The 17,610-nt window shown below is 38.1% G+C and overlaps 1 protein-coding gene across 5 annotated transcripts in view; it reads left to right on the forward strand.

Moving 5' to 3' along the window:
* Positions 1 to 3,632: 3,632 nt before the first annotated feature.
* The window catches only part of NSD3 (nuclear receptor binding SET domain protein 3), a 92,624-nt gene continuing 78,646 nt past the window's right edge, over positions 3,633 to 17,610 (forward strand). For 3 of the 5 annotated variants that reach the window (XM_036932182.2, XM_036932185.2, XM_036932186.2), the window contains exon 1: positions 3,634 to 4,129. The gene's annotated coding sequence lies outside the window, so the exon portion shown is untranslated. Of the gene's footprint in view, positions 4,130 to 17,610 lie in introns of all 5 variants that reach the window. The other 2 variants (XM_036932183.2, XM_036932187.2) reach the window with 2 other exon arrangements.

Here is a 17,610-nt window from a genome sequence, read left to right on the forward strand (position 1 = left end):
GGCTGCCTCGGTCCTCCAGTCCCCTCGCTAGTCCCGGCTCCCCGCCCCAGCTACCCAAGCTAGAAGGGCCCAAGGCCAAGTCTCTTGGCTCCACCTCCTTCCTCACCAGGTACGTCACTCTGAGTGACGACAGGACCCACCAATGAGCTCTCAGGTCTGCGGAGGGAGGGCGGCCTTCAAAGTGGCAGCCCAGGAGGCCGCCAGGTCTTGTTCCTGCTGGTGAAATGATTTCTCGGCTGGGTTTAATTTAAAGAGGATCTGTGCTGGGGGAGCCAAGACTGACAAATCCACGCTCTGTAACCTGTGGGCTAACCCCTACCACACACCCCAAAAGCCTTGATTGAAGGCTGAATTAAAGACGCTCTTACCCTTCTGATAGCGTGATATGCCTGATAGTCGCCATGGTAACCATCGCGGAGTCACGGATTACATCACTTTGATGTATACCTCCTCCCCAGCTCTGCAGCTGTCAGGGTTGGGAGTGGGTGTGGGTAGGGGAGTGTCAGAAAAGGCAGAATGGTCAGGAAAACATCCCCCTTCCCTTCTCCAGGACCTAAGACTGGAATGCTGTGAAATCTTCACGTGGAAACCCGAATTCCACTGAAGAAATTTAGCTTCATGAATGTTAACAGGTATTATAATCAGTAGTTGTGTAGAAATCTCGACATTAAAACATATAGTAGCTGTGCAGAGACAGGCATTGCAGGTTTGGGGACCCTGCAGGTCCTAGGACTAAGCCATTTTGGGAAAGTGGAAGACTAGAAATGGTTTTGCTTCTCCATTATCTCTGCTCATCCATTTTATCTGGCTCTAGAAGGAAAACAAAATTTTTAATAACTACCTTAACCAACAGTAGACAGCAAAAAATGGTTTTCACAGGGACAATACTTGACATTATCAGCTGACCACAGCTCTTACTTATCGGGGCTGCACATTTGTAAGAATGAAAGATGGTGGGTATTATATTTGTTTCCTTTTAATCCACAAAGCATTTTTCAGCTAATAACCAAATGGATCAATTACGTTAAATGTGCAAAGTTTTTCCCTTTGGCCACTAGAGGGCCCTTTGTGCATGTCTGATGCCCAACATTCCCCATAAAGATTTCACTTCATGTTCTGCGTTTACTAAAACTGATACAATCTACAAAGCTTTGGTCTCTTTACCTTTCCTTCCCTGAAAATTCCCGACGATAAATTTTGAGCTCTGAAAGGCTAGGTAGGTATAATCTCCACATTAATTTCACAAATTAATCACTGCACTATCATGTACATGTACTTTTCTGGAAAAGATTATAAAGGATGCAAAAATATTCCTATTGATTCCCAGGGAGACATTTTATACTGGGAAATAATCTTATTCATGCATTGTATTCACTTACAACCAAGCACAGTGAAAATACATTAAGTATTCATAAGCCAGATGAATGATTCCAAGTTCAGTATTTGAAAGATGAGCTAGATTTTCTACAGACACATGTCAGCAAATACTATTCTATAAAGCAAAGTGTTAAGAATGTTTTTTATTGAAATTCATTTGTTCAAAGCAATGTCTGCCTTATGCTATTAGGCCTGGAGATTTTTGACTTCCAGAAAAAGTGATTTATCATGTCAGGAGTTTTTGGATATAATCTTCAGAAAATTTTAAACAATATTTTTTTGTCCATAACTCTAGCCCTAAGAATTGTGTTAGATTGTTGTCTTAATGAACAGCCTGCTCATTTTCTATGGAGAAGAGAAAGCATGTTCTGAATCTCAGAAGGTATTAAATGCTAAAAATGTTTAGTATTTTTAATGGCTATTTCCTAAAATATTAATCCAGATAAAATATTAACAATGTATTTTGTAAAGTTTTGCAGGGAGAGACTATACATCTACTTCAAAAAACTTTCATTTTAAACTCTTGTGAGCATAATTTTAGAAGAAGATTAAAAAATTCTGAGGACAGTTTGCCAGATTCTCCTCAAGGGGAAAATCCAGGTGTTAGGTCAAGGCACCGGTTTACCAACAAAGCAAGGAGGAAAGGAGCATACAGGAAGATGGAAAAGAAGGATGGTGTTAGGATCATAGGGGAAAAAAAGACCAATTTAACCCCTCTTTCCAGGAAACAGAAACTGAAATAAACTCAGCCAGGCCCCTTTTGGAAATCTGTTCTAAAAAGACATTTGAGACAAAAATGTGCTTTTGTTGAGTCCTTTTATTTTCAGTACTATACAAGCATATGTTTAGAAATAGATTAATAGTAATGGAAATGCTTACTTCTAAATATCTTTAGTATCAATAGGGTTAGGGTTAAAAAAAAACACCCTATACATAATTAGTAATCATTAAAATAACCGATCTGTAGGAATCTTTTCAGTGTTACTTAAAGATAAAGATATCAGGAATTTCTTCTAACGGTACCAAGTAGATCCTGCACTATAATGTTGGTCAAGAGTACAACATCTAGTAGCTAATATGACTTTATTATTCTCAGAAGAGAGGGCAGAGGATTGGTTTCCTCATCTGATTGCTGTTCCCATTGTATGTTCTCGTCTCTGCACTGCAACGTTCTTAGTTATTATCACCAGGCCGCAGGAAATATCAGCAAATTGCACACTCCTGCAAGACTAGTTTATTATGTCACACACCTAGGCCCTTCTATTGTTTGACATAAATTTCCTCAAAGGGGGAGGGTTAGAAAGGCATTTGCCTCGTCTTCCTCCTCTCCTCCATACGTGGGCTCTGGCTAGGACAAATGCCCTCACAGTCCCTCGAAGGAAGGTCTGGCTGCGAGCAGCACAGAGCCCTGGCACGTGCTGGGCACGGAGCCCCCTCGGCCACCCAGTCTGGGCGCAGCCGGCGCTGAAGTCCTCCCGGTTACCCACAAGCCTCCGGGCAGCAGTGCGAGCAGGAAGACGGCGCGGGCCCCAGCGCCGGCCGGGGAGGTCGGCGCCTCCTCGCAGAGACCGAGAGGCTCGCAGTCGCGGCGGGAGGGGGTGCGGCCTGAGGCAGTCACACCAAGGACTGAAAGGGAGACTGTCCCCCAACGCCTAGGTCTGAAATCGCGGCCGCGGTTTCCAGACGCAGGCCCGTGTGGAACAAGGAGCTCTCCTCTGACAGCTGTCGGACACAAGACAGCCGAGGCGGGTCACACATCATCCTTCTCCTTCCCGGACATCTGAACCAGGCACCCTGGTGTGGGTTACTGCTAGCGTCTGAGGATTGCACAGCCGTGTCCCTCTGAGGAGTGCCATAGAGGGTTTAGTATGTGCTGTTATTTAATAAGCATCAGTGAACACGCGGGAGCTCCCTTTTACCTCCCAGGCCCAGCCTTTAACCTGTCTGCCTTCGAGTTTTGTTTTGTATTTTTACTCTTCTTCGCGTCAACCCTTCCTGCCTCTGCCTGTATCGCCTGCGCTCTCGCCTCTCGTCTAGAAGCTCTCCCGCCGCCTGCGTCTCGGATCTCGCTCCCGCCACTCATCCCCGCCCCGCGGACTCGCCTCTTCCTCCTTTCGGCCCCTGCGCCCTAAACCCCTGACTGCATTTCCCGGCGGGCACCGCGGCCAGCAGCCAATGAGCGGCCGAGGATTTGGCGGCGGCAGCGCCGGGGCTCCGAGAGTCGGGGCGGGGGGGCATTGTGCACGACGACGACGGCGGCGGCGGCGGCGGCAGGCGGCGGCAGGCGGCGGGAGCTGGCGGCGGCGGCCAGTACGGAGGTGGAGGCGGAGGCCGAGGCCGAGGGGATTGTCTGCCGGTCGCCGCGGAGAGGCGTGCGAAGGCCGAGGCCGGCCCCGAGGACCCCACTGCCCCCGCCCGGCCGCCAGCCCCACGCTCTTCTCTGGCAGCCGCGGCTGCGCGGCGACTCCCCCACCCCTCCAGCTCCCCTGCCCACCCGACCTCCCGCAGCCTTCCTCCTCTTCGCTTCGCGCCCGGCCCGGCCCGGCCGTGGCCTCCTCGGTGCCGGCCGCCATGGCAGAGGCGTCCGGCGCGGGGGAAATCTAGCCCGGGGATTTCATGCGGCCTAGCTTGGTTCCGTCTCCTGCCCCCGCGGCTCCGGCGGCTGCCCGCGTCCCAGCCCCACTCCGGGCCTCCGTGTCTCTCCTGTGATCGTACTGACACGGCCGGGGGGTTAGAATGGAACAAACTGAAGGTAAAGTGGGTGTGTGTGTGCGTGTGCGTGTATTGGAAAGACTGGCTGAGGAGGGGGCGACCTAGAGATGGGACCCGGCTAGGGAGAGGTCGTAGCAGGAATGAGAGGACAAGCGGGTGGCCTGAACGGGTTCGAGGGGAGTCTAGGAGGAGGAACAGACGGCCAGGTGCGTGGTGCGGAGGGGATTGGGAGGTGGGACAGGGGAGACGGGACTGGGCTACGAGATGGAGTGTTGCTGGGCTGGGAATTGGGAGTAGAGGTGGGATGGGGGCGGGGATAAAGATGGAACGGGGGAGGGGCAGGAGAGGAGTTGAGTTCGGTTTGGAGAATGTTAGAGACCTGGGCGACTGAGAAATGGGGAGGCTTGGGGGTTGAGTGTGGGAACTAGAAGAGCCTGGGGGAAGGGGGTAGAATTTGATGGCGAAATGAGGCATCCACGGAGAAAGGAGGGAAAGGAAGTGGAGGAAAAGATGGATTAGGAAAAGGAATGAGAAATGATAGAAACAGGATGCAGTGGGAAGATAGGAAATAGGGAATTGGAAGACCTAGGATTGGGATAGGGAAGAAAATGAACTGGATGTTGAGAAGGATGCGAACTATCGACCAAGCACCAGAAAGTGGGAGGAAGAGAAGAGAATGGGACTGTTAAAGTGTTAGGAAGGGAAAGCCTTTTGTTCCTATAGTTGTGTGTATTCTATGCCTTTTCTTTCAAGGCTGGAGAATGAAGAAGCTAGTGGTTATGGTGTGATTGTTGTGAAATGGGGAGGTGTGGGTTTTACTGTTTTGAGGGCGGAGGAGATGTCTAGTATCTCACGGTCGCAAGACAAGGAGAGACATGGCCATAATATGATGGTTTTGGTGAGGGAGTGAGGACTACTCAGATTTAAAGGGGGCAGGGGAAGCCATGTTTGCTGCCAGGCACTGCAGTGTAAATAAATTCCTCCTTCTCTGACATCGTCTGTACCTGGAAGGGGCCAGCTCAGATTGTTAACCTCCCGCTCTTTGTATTCATGAGCTCTCACCTTACATTTTGGGATCACTTAAAATCACAACCACCAAAGGAGGTCCTGATGTGTTCCCCTCTTGTGTGTTTTGCTGCTTTCTACCCCCCTTTCTCTTTTCCCTCTTCCTTCTGGTTTCAAACAAGGCATGCTAATGAATCGCAGTGTAAAATTTAACCCTTTTTATAAAGTTAAGACTATTTTTACTAGCTGAAGGAATCATTACCACTCAGATTTCAAACGTGATCGATCATGAGAAGTCTTTTAAATGCTTAACATTCGTTTGTTGTAGAAACCTCAGAAGCAGTCAACATGTTTTCAGCAATTCTTTAAGTAAACAAGGAAATTGCTTTGGTTATTTCACTTGGGCTCATGCTCTTGGCAAAGCTCTGTGTGGGGGTAAGAATGGGTAGGAAGATCTACCTATGGAAGATTATCTATTTGCCGTATTTTAAAGGTTGGAAAATTAGAAATGTGTGTATTTTAAAATGGTGTTCATGATAGCTGTTGCATGTAGGTGATGGGTGTGTTAAGAAGTTGTTGTTTGGTTTGTTTTTCTTTTAAACTCTCGTCTCCATCCCTTCCCTTCACTTTCATGTACCTAGCTCAGTGTAATCTCCCCATGCTAGTTCAACCCAGTGCAGTAACCTATGAAGTTCTTGGAGCTTCATTCAGCTGCCAATTTTTTTTGGTGGGAACCTCAGGTCCTCTCAGGGAAGCTACAGTAACTCTTCAGTTTATTCAAATGTAACTACTTGTGTGATTTGAAATAGTTACTGTTCTAAAGGTTTAAATACTGGCAAACTTAAAGTAGATAAAATTAAGTGGAGTCTGTTTCGTTTTCATATTGAAAGGATTAAATTTGTGTACATGTGACCTTTTGCTTTTGCTTTGCAATTTTAATTGGGACAATCCAAATTTTAATCCATCATGCTGATATTGAAACTGTTCTCTAATACCAAAAAGGCCTGTTAAATTTGTAATATGGACTCAAACCAGTTGTACTACATACTGACTTTATCTTAATAAAACATGCTATAGAAGTTTAGAATGTTGTTTAGAAGTTTAGGATGTGTTCTTGGTCTGTTGGAAAATTTAAATGAATATTGTTATAGTGGTCCTTTGTGAGAGTATTCTCAGTATAAAGGCCAGATTTACAAATTGCAACAGTTTGATTTGGTAATATTCAGCCTGAATTTTTAAAAGTTTTGTGAGGAAAAGTGCCACTTAAAGCCATTTAATATACTTTTTTGAAATTTATTTTTACGAAGATTTTTTTCTCGTTTGACATGTTACTTGTAATTAATTGGCAAGTTATGAGCATAAACTATTGATACCATAAATTTTAGGAAAGTGAGAATTTGTTGTATATTAAAATAAGAAAAAACCACACTGGGTACTTGAATTACTAAAAAAAAAAGTGTATTCCTATGTATTTAGCATTTTGTGAAGATCAGGGGCCCCTGCCCAGCTGTCAATGAGTGTTCTGACTCCTTGGAGAGATACCCATACAATGAAGAAGGCTATCCTAGTTAGATCATACTTAATTAAAACCCAGACTTTGCTGTAATTACCATGTCTATCAGCCCACCTGCCAGTTCCGATAGCCTTTTAAATTTTTTCTTTAACCTTAATAAATATAGTTTCATACTGGTCAGGTTGAATGAGTTTGGGGTAAAGGGAAATGGTTACCTTTAAGATTGGTCGTCCTTGAATGAATTGTCAAATCTGACTTGCCACTCGTCTTTAAGAAGTGCAGACACTCGGTTTCTGGAGTTTGTAATATTTATAAGAATCATAGTAATAGCTGCCAATAATTGTTGTTCTCTTATAGTGTGCCATGCTGAGTGTCTTTCGTGCATGATTTCCTTTTGTCCTCCCAACAGAAGTTAGTGCTATTAACTCCTTTTTACAGGTGGAGAAATTTAGGCTAAGTGACTTAAACAGGTGGCAACCAGCAAAGCCAGTATTTGAATCTAGGTCTTCTCTAACTATTGAACTTGGATCAGCAGACCTTTATTTTTAGTTTAAGAAATTCATGGAAATAATACATGTTCGTCATTTTAATTTTTTCAAATATTATAAAAGGCTAAGGAGTAAAAAAAAAGTTATTAACACCACGTTTCCCACTGATAACCATTTTTACATGTCTTATGTGTCCTCCTGGAAAATTTCTGTACATATATATGTATATCTGTCTTAAAATACATAAAAACTGGGTCACATTATCTGCATTTTGCCTTTTTTTATCTGCATCTTGCTTGTTTTAATGGGCTGCGTGGACATCCTTGTAAATTAGCACACAGGGATCTACAGCTTTTTTTTAAGGGTCATACAGTATTTTTTATTTGGAATATTGATTAAAATTAGGTTGTTCACAGATTATTGCTGTTTTAAGTAATATATCAGGTCTTGAATTCAGTCCCTGGCAGTCCATCTAAATGGAAGAGACAGAGTCCCGCTCTACTATGCAAGAGAGAAAACTGAGGCCTAGAGAAGTCCAAGGCTTTTGTGACAAACCTGCTACCTAGCCCTTTATACCACATCACATTATTTCATAATCGTGAAAGCTCAAGGTGAGGGGGAATACTCAAGGTTAGGCACGTTTAGTATCATGAGCACAAGGGGATTAAGTGGCATAGAATCTTCTCTTTTTGCATACTTTGCTCGTGTTGTGCATATGTAATATGTACAGAATATTTGTACATTCATAAATGAGTCATGTCCAAGTATCTTGAAGTTTGTATTTTGGGTAGTAAAGTAGTTTGGGCTTTTAATAAAATCATCAATGAAATAATATAATAATGAAATGAAAAGAGGTCCATCATGGTCCTGGAAAATAACTTGGAAAGAAAATTGAGACATGTTTTTTTCAAACAAACTAAAAATGCCTACTTGAAAACAAGTTAAAATAAATTTTAGCAGGTGCATTGATTATTTTTTAATTATTTTTGTCTATTAAGAAGAAAATAAGTTACCATGGATACTTATTCATTGAGTTCTTTTAAAATTAAAAGTCTGTTTTAAACACTTAAAAAATTCAAATCATCAAAGCTTTAAAAAGGTTGAGAATTTGGTATCCATGAAATCCATTTCTTGATGTAGTACTGTTTGTAGTTAGAGAAGAAAAAGTCTTAATTTTTGAAAGAGCAACTAAGGTGTTTTTATTCCTTTGTTAATAAACAACATGTCCAGCATTTGAGTTTTTAAATGAGTGGTAGCTTTATTTCTGCTGGCTAATTTTTTATAAATATTAATAAAGGTAAATTTAAGAAATTGATTATACTATGACTACCTAAAACATTTTTTTTACAGCTTAAAGGGCTTTGTTTTGGGTTTTTATTGTTCACCTAAGTATTTAATAAGTACTTTTAGACACTTTTGTATTATGTTGTTTTGCCTGTACAGTGTGTCATGGAAAGAAGGTAAAAGGTGTATTTAAAATTTTGTGAATTTAGAGAATGCCCAGTTTTTGCTAGATGGGCACATATTGTTACTCCTAAAGTACATCTGCTTATTGGCAAGATTTGAATTTGAAAAGCTCTTTGAAAAAGGAGCCTTGGCTTATTTTTAAATTTTAGATGTGTCTATGTCATCATTGATCTATAACGATAAGTTTTTTTTCTTACTAGATTCCCTTTTTCTTCTAAATTTAGGGCTATAATGGAGAAAATAGGGATATGAAAAAATTTTATATTCATATAGTTTTTACTTTAACCATGAGTATTATTATCCAATACTCTGCATTTACATGACACCTTTGAGATGTTTAATAGAATTCCCACATAATAACTTGATTTTTTTAATGTAAAGTTGGAAAGCATAGTAATTATTTAACTCAATTTAAAGTTGTGAAAATTGAGGTTTCAGGAATTCCTCAGGCTGAATAAACTGCCATGCTAAGTAAAATAAAGTTTCAAATTTCACTCTGTTTACTTAAAAAAAATTTTTTGTCAATATGTGTGTTTCTTGACTTTTTCTTCAAAGCCTGCATTTCCCTCATTTTAACAGATAATTAAACATTAAAAATAAAGCACCCTTCTACCATAGAACATGCTTTTTCTTATTTTTATGCATTTTAAATACGTATTTCCTGAAATATAAGTAGATATTTTAAATTTAAGAAATGTGTGGCTTCCTGGGATTTTGTGCGTAAAACAAAATTTAGCTTATAAAATTGGTTGGAGATCAAGAAGATTGAGAAGTCTTGTATGGAGGCTTGCATAGTGTCATTTGGCTGTAGCCAGGACAGTTTTTCTATTGAGTCTTGTGTTTGCTGACATCTCTTGGCAGTAGAGTCTTAAGAAAGCTGTACCTTAAAAAAAAAAACTTAAAATATAAACATTTTGAAAACTCTTAAGTTGTGAAAGACAACATAAGGAAAAGAGCATAAAACAAAATGTACCTTTAAACAAGTAATTAGAAAGTAACATATAGTCACTACCCAGGTAACCAGCTCTTTAAGAAAAGCTGCAGGAGCGTGTAGGGGATAAAGAGGCACAAAAATCCCAGTCATAATATAAATTGGTCACAGGGATGGAAGTGCAGCACGGAGAATACAGCCTATGATTCTGTAACATCTTCCTATGTTGACAGATCATAACTGCACTAGTGGAGGTGAGGATTTAATAACTTGGGTAATTGTTGAACCACTGTGTTGTATACTTGAAACCAATATAAGATTGTATATCAGTGATACTTCAATAAAAAAAGAACGTGTACACACATGCATGCACACACACACAGAAAAGCTGCAGAAGCAGCCTCATTGGTTGGATATTGGGTTTTGCCTGGGTGGGAGCTGGACTTTGGGGATGGCAGCATATGCCAAAAAATGACCTGGAAGATGAATAACCAGGAAAGGTCAGCAAATGTAAAAACTAAATCACCAGTTTTTATTCTTATCAAAAGGGTTATCTAGACAATTTTTGAAAAGACATTTTCCTAACATTAGTGTAGTCATTTAGTGATTTGAAATTTTGGTGCTTTACTAATGAATGTGAAATAATAACAATTGACTCCTTTAATGTAAGAATCATGCCATTTTATACAGTGTTTTTTCAGAGTTCATTTCTCTTGCACTTTTTGGTAGGATTCAGTGATTGTTAGTTTTAATGTGCACTCTAACAAAGAGTTTTACTTAGATAATGTCAAGTTTACCTATATTAATCTCCTGACTTCGGTTTCTCATTTTACAAAAACTTGGTTGACTTTTTTGCCTTCCCATTAATGTAATCATTCAAAGAATATCAACCTGAAAAGTAATCAATAGAGGTAATCGATCTATGCGTGACTCTTCATCCTTGGTGCTGCTTGATTCTTAGCTTTTTGGGATTTTAGCAGGTAAACCAAACTTTTGAAACTGGAGAAGCTTACTTAATTGTGCTTCCCTGGCTTTGTAGACTATTTTCTTACATATTTGAAAACGGTAAATGCTGACTTTTAAGGATTTTGATAGCAGAAGAAGTTGAATGTTTCCCCCACCTCTGACTACTACCTATCTGAGAAACAGATTATTTGCATAAAACTTTGCAGTGTGGACTTTGACATTTATAAAAATGAAGACATTTTTATAACATCTATATACATAAATTAAAGCCCTTATTTGGTCATTATAATGTTGTCACTGAACTGTGGGTGTCTTTATGATTTCTGCAGGATTTAAATACATTAGAATATAGTACTTAAAAAAAAAAGAATATAATACTCCATATTTGTGGTGAGAAACTTTCTGCTGGGCTTTACCATATCCTTGAATTCCTTTCTGTAATGCAATAGAATGTTCTTTTTCTATACTAGCTGAAGCTTAAATATATTCCTTGCTAGTTTTTTACCTGTAAGGTTGATAAATAATTATTTTAAATCTTGAAATGAACACATGTATGTTGAACTTTCCTAGATGTGGAAGCAAACATGATTTAATAAATTTTTAAACCTGAATTAGGTAATTTTGCTTTGTGTATGAAATAGTTCATATACTTTCAGTCTTCTCACGGCTTCTGTGTTAGCACCTGTACAATTAAGCCTCAGTCAATAGGATTTATTTTATTCAGTGATAGAATTAGTTATGGCATTGAAATATTAAGAATAAGGTATTAAGGCTCTGAACACATACACATACATACAAATACACACAGTACCTCTGAGAAATGCTGTTGGTCCTGTTTTTATTTTTTAATGGAAAATTATATACTTCCCGAAGTGGCTAGTAGTTTAAAAGTAACATGTATGTTTAGTTATGAAAGGATTGTTTATTGTAGAGAAATTGAAAATTAGTAAGAGATAGATTATAATCACCTGAAATCCAACCAGCTGGAAGTAACTATTAACATTTTGTCCTATATCCTTCCAGTGTTTCTTCTTATGCATAAATATGTTTTATTTTACAAATTGAAATTGTACATTAACATTATTTTGTAACATGTTTTATTGTAAAATTAATTTTTTTTAGAATGTTTTAAATTGACATATAAAATTTCATTGTATGGGCATGCCATGTCTTTATATCATTCTTTTCTTGAAAGTGCTTTAGGCAACTTGCAATTTGGGGATATTATAATTTGAACATCCTTAAACATTGAAAAAAATTGTATAACTATGATTATTTTGTTACAGTAAATTCCTAGAAGTAGAATTACTTAGCAGAGATGAACATTTCAAAAGCTTTTTGACATGTATTTCCAATTTGTGCTCCAGAAGTTTTTTTAATAACAGTTTTATTGAGAAATAATTCACATACCATACTGTTCACCCATTCAAAGTATACAATGCAGTAGTTTTTCATATATTCATAGAATTGTGCGGCCATCACCACAATAAATTTTAGAACATTTACAGAAAGGTTTGAAGTGGTTTAAGCTCCCAGCAATATTAGAAAGGCTTTATTTTTTAAAATTGCACTTATTTGTGGTTTTTAAAGTGTAGTGCAAATAGATAAGAGCACAACGGCCTGTGTGACATACACTTTTTCTTTACAGTCACTAATTTTTATATTTCTCAGGTTTATTGAGATATAATTGATATATACCTTATATCCATTTATGAATGATATTTTAGAAAATCATCAATGAAAAGAAGATTCTTGTATTTCCTTTGTTAAATCCTGACCTGTAAAGTTTAAGCTTATGAAAGTATGTGACAGATTTTTTGAATTATAAAGTCATTCTGTCCAGTCAAGATGCATTTATTGAGAGAGTGTTGTATGTGGTTTAAAGCATTTCATTCAGTTCTGTTTAGAAACACCGTATTGTAGAAAATACGGATAAAAAGTGTGCTATACCTATACGTTTAACTGTAGTAAACTTGTCATCCTATAGAAAGTATGGTTTTCTTTTTGTTAAGAGAGTTTTCCTGTAACTGACCTTCACCCTGAAAGTTGTTCTGTTTACTTTAAGCCATTTAACAAAGCGTCCCCCCCCCCCCCCCCCCGTTTAACTCCATGGGCAGTGGAGTGCAGGGCAGGAGTCACGGAGACCGGAGCTCCTGTCCCGTGTACTTCATAACCCCTGAGCTCAGTGTTCTTATCTCTGAAGTGGGGAGGAAGACAACTACGTTTTGGAGTTACAGGGATCTAAGTTACAAATCCTGGAGTGTGCCTAGAACTGAACCAGGCATATAGCTGGTAACACATGACTTTTTTTAATATAAGAAAAAAAATATATGCAGAATGAATTAGTCTTTAGTCACAATGAGGAGATTAGCTCAGTTGGCCTAAACTCACTTTGACAGAAGTTAAAAGTTTGGATGTTAATGAATGCTTGAACAGAATCTTTGCATGGGCCATATGGGTGTTTTTCAGTTGGTAAGAGAATTCATGCTGGTACGAGCATGAACATGAAGTCACCCTTCCAGGCCAAATTTACTTCCACTATTGTGATTACAAGTCTGATGGCCATAACTTCACCAGTGCTTAGTGTTCCGATAGAGCAAATAAGTGATAATGTAAAATTTAAAAATACGGTTCTTAGGTTCTAACTTTTATTGCTTATTTTAAAAGCAAAATGTTGAGTACAGTTGAACCTGAAATATGAAATCTATAAACCTGATGAACCAAAAAAAACCTGGTCTTTATTGAAAATAAGTAAATTATTATGTTAATGTGAAAATTGCTTAGTATTTTAAAAACTACGTGTCATTTCTGTGATACATTCTCTTAAAAATATTTTTTTAATTGGTTTTAATTGAATTATCATTTATATACAGTCTTACATTGATTTCAGTTATACCACACAGTGGTTCAACAGTTACACATATTTCCTCACCCTGATACATTCTCTTTTTGCCTCAGAATGGAGAATACAGGGTAAAAGAAAGTAACATTTGAGTATTTACAAAATTTTAAGAACTGATCTCAGAAACCATTTTACTATAATTCAAAAGTTTGTTGGGGAAAGAGGGCGGAAACAATGCCGATGAACTTGTTAATTTACTAGATTTCAGAGTGAGTGGAACAAGATGACTGATACAAGTTACTTCATTTGTAGTAACTTTCAGTGTGAGCAGATATGGTTGATGTAAGGGATTGGAAAATAATGTGAAGTGTCTTCAAGTGGTAATACCATGTCTGTTGTTGCTGGGTGTGGTGAAGAACAAAGTGAAAACAGTTGAGGTTAAACCAAATCGATAAGGGAAATAGGGTGTTTTACTAGTTAGTAAGTTTTGTGTTGGTTCAAGGCAGTTCTATAGTAATGTGGTTTAGTCAGGAAAAAATAACTACAAAGCAACCCAAAACGTTGTGTAACTTAATGGAATCAGTCAGGTGAAAATTGTGTTTTTTTATTTGGTGATGGGGTTTCTTTTTAAAATTATTTTCTTTCTTTTTTTTTTTCCACTCTTCCCTCACCCACCTCCCCCTATGGCAACCACTCCTCTGTTCTCTGTTTATGAACCTGTTTCAGTTTTGTTTGTTCGTTCATTTGTTTTGTCATTTAGAATCCTCATATAAGTGAAATCATATGGTATTTGTCTTTGGCGTATTTCACTTCATATCACCATCTAGGTTATCCATGTTGTTGAGATGGCAAGCTTTCATTATTTCTTTAGGCTGAGTAATATTCTTTTGTGTATATGTACCACATTTTCTTTATCCATTCAACTATCATTCGACACTTGGGTTGCTTTCACATTTTGGTTATTGTAAATAATGCTTCAGTAAACATTGGGTGCATGTATCTTTTCCTATTAGTGATTTTATTTTTTAGGGTAAATTCCCAGCAGTAGAATTGTTTGGTCCTGTGATATTTCTTTGTTTAGCCTTTTGAGAAGCCTTCATAGTGTTTCCATAGTGGCTGCACTAACTTGAAATCCCTCCAAAAGTGTACAAGGGTTCCCACCCCATATGAGGATGACAGGATTTCTGGCTAAAAGAATTCAAAACTGTTTTTTTGTAGTTCATTAACCAACTGTTTCATTTCACACAGGTCACTTCCTAATACAAGTTATTTTAATGTTCTCGATCATCATTCTTCTCTTAACACATTTTTAGTGGAAAAAAAGTCAGTGAAAGTTTGAGAAAATATTTGGGATGACAACATAAGAGTTAAACAGATTGTGGAGTAGCACGTTACGCTTTTAAAAATAGTATTGCTCTGTTATTAGTAGTATAAACTCAGAAAAATTAGAAGAAAATGTGCCTCTTCTCTAACATACCTTGACTACTTAGAGAATTTTGTAGAAAGAAATATGGTGGTCATGTTGATTTTGCCCACTAAAATCTTAACATAAATAGGTATTGGTTGCAAATTTCATATAATTGTTTGCTATTACAAATAATGAACATTTTAAAATAATGTTAATATGGTACATAAGACTTGAAAGTTAATTTTTTAAACCTCATATATTCTTGTCAAAATGAAAATCCAAGCCATACATTTATGTATTGTTAACTAGGAGGACTCACAATCCATTTCCCTATTTTGGGAGTTATCTATATCACCTCCTTTATGGGCTGCAAACAAAAGCCGAAAGATGTATCTCTTCAAAATTCATGCAGCTGAGTTAGAGGTAGAATCAGAACTGAAACTTAAAAGTCTCATGACTGCGAGACCAATGTCAGAGTACATTTTTTGTCTGTCTGTGGATTTATTGGAGTCTGTCTTATTCTAGCATATAGATCTGATTGCTAATCTTCCTCTTAGGTGACTTCTTTCTAGCTTCACAGTACTATTCACTAAGTTCTTTCAAAAGTTTATGATTAGCCTTATTTTTATAAGCCTTTTTGTTTTTTGTTTAGGTTAAATTTGAAAGATAATTTACATCAGCAGTGTCCAATAGAATTTTCTGCAGTGATGGAAATGCTGTATGTCTGTGTTGAACAATATGGTTGCCACTAGCCACCTGTAGATACTGAACACTTGAAATGTGGCTAGTGTACCTGAGGACTAAATTTTCAATTTTATTTAATTTTAACTTAAACAGTCACACATGGCTAGCACAGATTCAGATATTTTTAGTGAAGGGAAAGAATTAAGTAGAAGTGGACATATTTTCACCTTTGCTCTTGTGAGTACTGTATTTGTGTTTTTTTGTGGGGTTAGGTTTTTCAAATCTCATTTTCTCAAAGGCTCACTATCCTAGTGAATAAATCTATTCACAGGAAACAGCTTAATAATTTTTGAAAGCTAAAATATTTTTTAAAATTCTTTTAATCAGTGCCGTTATGAACAGACTGCTGACCAACAAACTTTCATTTTAGTAGTATTTTAGAAGTTATGCTTAAATAATATTTAAAGCTTAAACTTTAATATTACGTGGAATACTTGTCTAAACTGTCATTTAAATCATTTCACTACAGCCATACCTCAGAAGCCTCTGAAACAGAGAGCTTGAAAGAAGATGAAGACATGCATGATGATCCCCTTTTCACTTGTCCTCCTCCAGTCTTTCTAAGTGACTAATTCCTGATTCTGTTCCAATAGTCCTTTTCATACCAATCTAGACCCCCAATCACCATACCATATTGTTCTGTTTTATATCAGTTTATCACTGTCTGCAATTTTCTTGTGTATTTAAGCCCCAGAGTCCAGAACGTTATTTCTCTTGATTCCCCAGGACCTAGACCAGGGTCTGGCACATGACTGATGTTCAGTAATGAACCATGTCATAAAACCAAAGAAAGTACTCAGTTAGGAATATGATATAGATCTGGATAACATGCCACTTGGGGTCTGGCAAGATGAGTTTCAGTTTTTGATTATCTTAGCCATGTTGGTGTGGGTAATTGAAGCAATTAGTTTACAGTGATTTTGTATAGAAGCATTTTGGGGGGAACTCTTATTTTAAAAACAAACTTTTGTCCAGACAAACACATATGTACTAAGTAAATCCTGTCCATGTGAAGCATCAAACGGTTGACAGAATGGAAAAAGAGGAAATATTTCCATGCTTAGTTTTTGAGTATTCAGCCTCATTTCCTAACTTTTTAGAGATTAAGGGATTTACTCAAAGTCATTTATATGCCGTTGGTTAGAGTGGGGAAGAGAATTGCCAATTCCTAATCTTCCGGTGTGTTGTTTTGACTTATCTGTAAATGAGCATCACCATGTAGCAGACATAGGCACTTTAAATTATATAAGCATATTTGGCTGATAATTGGTTTGAGTTATCTCCAAGTTGTTGGAGATCAAATACTCTCTTATAGTTAAAAATGTGGTGATATAATTTCTGATTTCTAAATGCCAGTATGGTTAAGTGTTGAAAGGATTTTATTTTTACTTATCTATTCCTATACCTATTCTTAAATAGTTAATGTTTTAAAATGTGAATGAAAGCCTTTATTTAGGGAATTTATATGTTATTTACCTTTATAAAATAAATTTTCACTTAGAGTCTATTCATTAGGAAAAAGTATTACCTTAATATAGTTGTTGTTTTTTTTTTTTAATGGCTATGAGAGGCTGTCATGTTTGACTGTGGCTGTTGTGTTTAAATTAACAAATTTTTTTTAATGGTTCTTACAGTAATAATGCTGCCCTTATTCTAAATTTTCTTCCCCCATACATATTTTTGTGAAAATTGGCCATAAAATCCAGTGTGGCCCAAAGGTTTTGTTGTCAGGATTGAAAATCTTGAATTTGGTATTTCCTTGGTAAGGGGACCCACACCATTCTTGTGTCGTGCACGGTAGTGGCTTTACTGCCATGTCATTATTTTACCACATCTGTGACTAGAATGAAAGTAAACCCAGTGGCATGACAGTGATGGTAGCTATGCCAGCAAAGTGAAAGGTGATCTTACGTGAAAGGCCAGCACCCAACAGCCATTAGATCTCATGGCTTTTTCTGGCTGTCCAGGGACAGATTGTAGGTCCCACTAGCATATTTGTATCATAGATAGGACTATTTCTGTTGCAATGGGGTGAGACTTTAAAATGCTGTTCCTGTTTCAGGTTCCCCAAATCTTAGGTTAACGAAGCCAAGGGAGTTCCCCTCCTTGCTGTTACATGCTTTAAAGGGAGGTGAGTGCCACTGAAGACAACAGCGT

This window comes from Manis pentadactyla, chromosome 7, assembly GCF_030020395.1.
Source record: "Manis pentadactyla isolate mManPen7 chromosome 7, mManPen7.hap1, whole genome shotgun sequence".
Lineage (NCBI taxonomy): Eukaryota > Metazoa > Chordata > Mammalia > Pholidota > Manidae > Manis > Manis pentadactyla.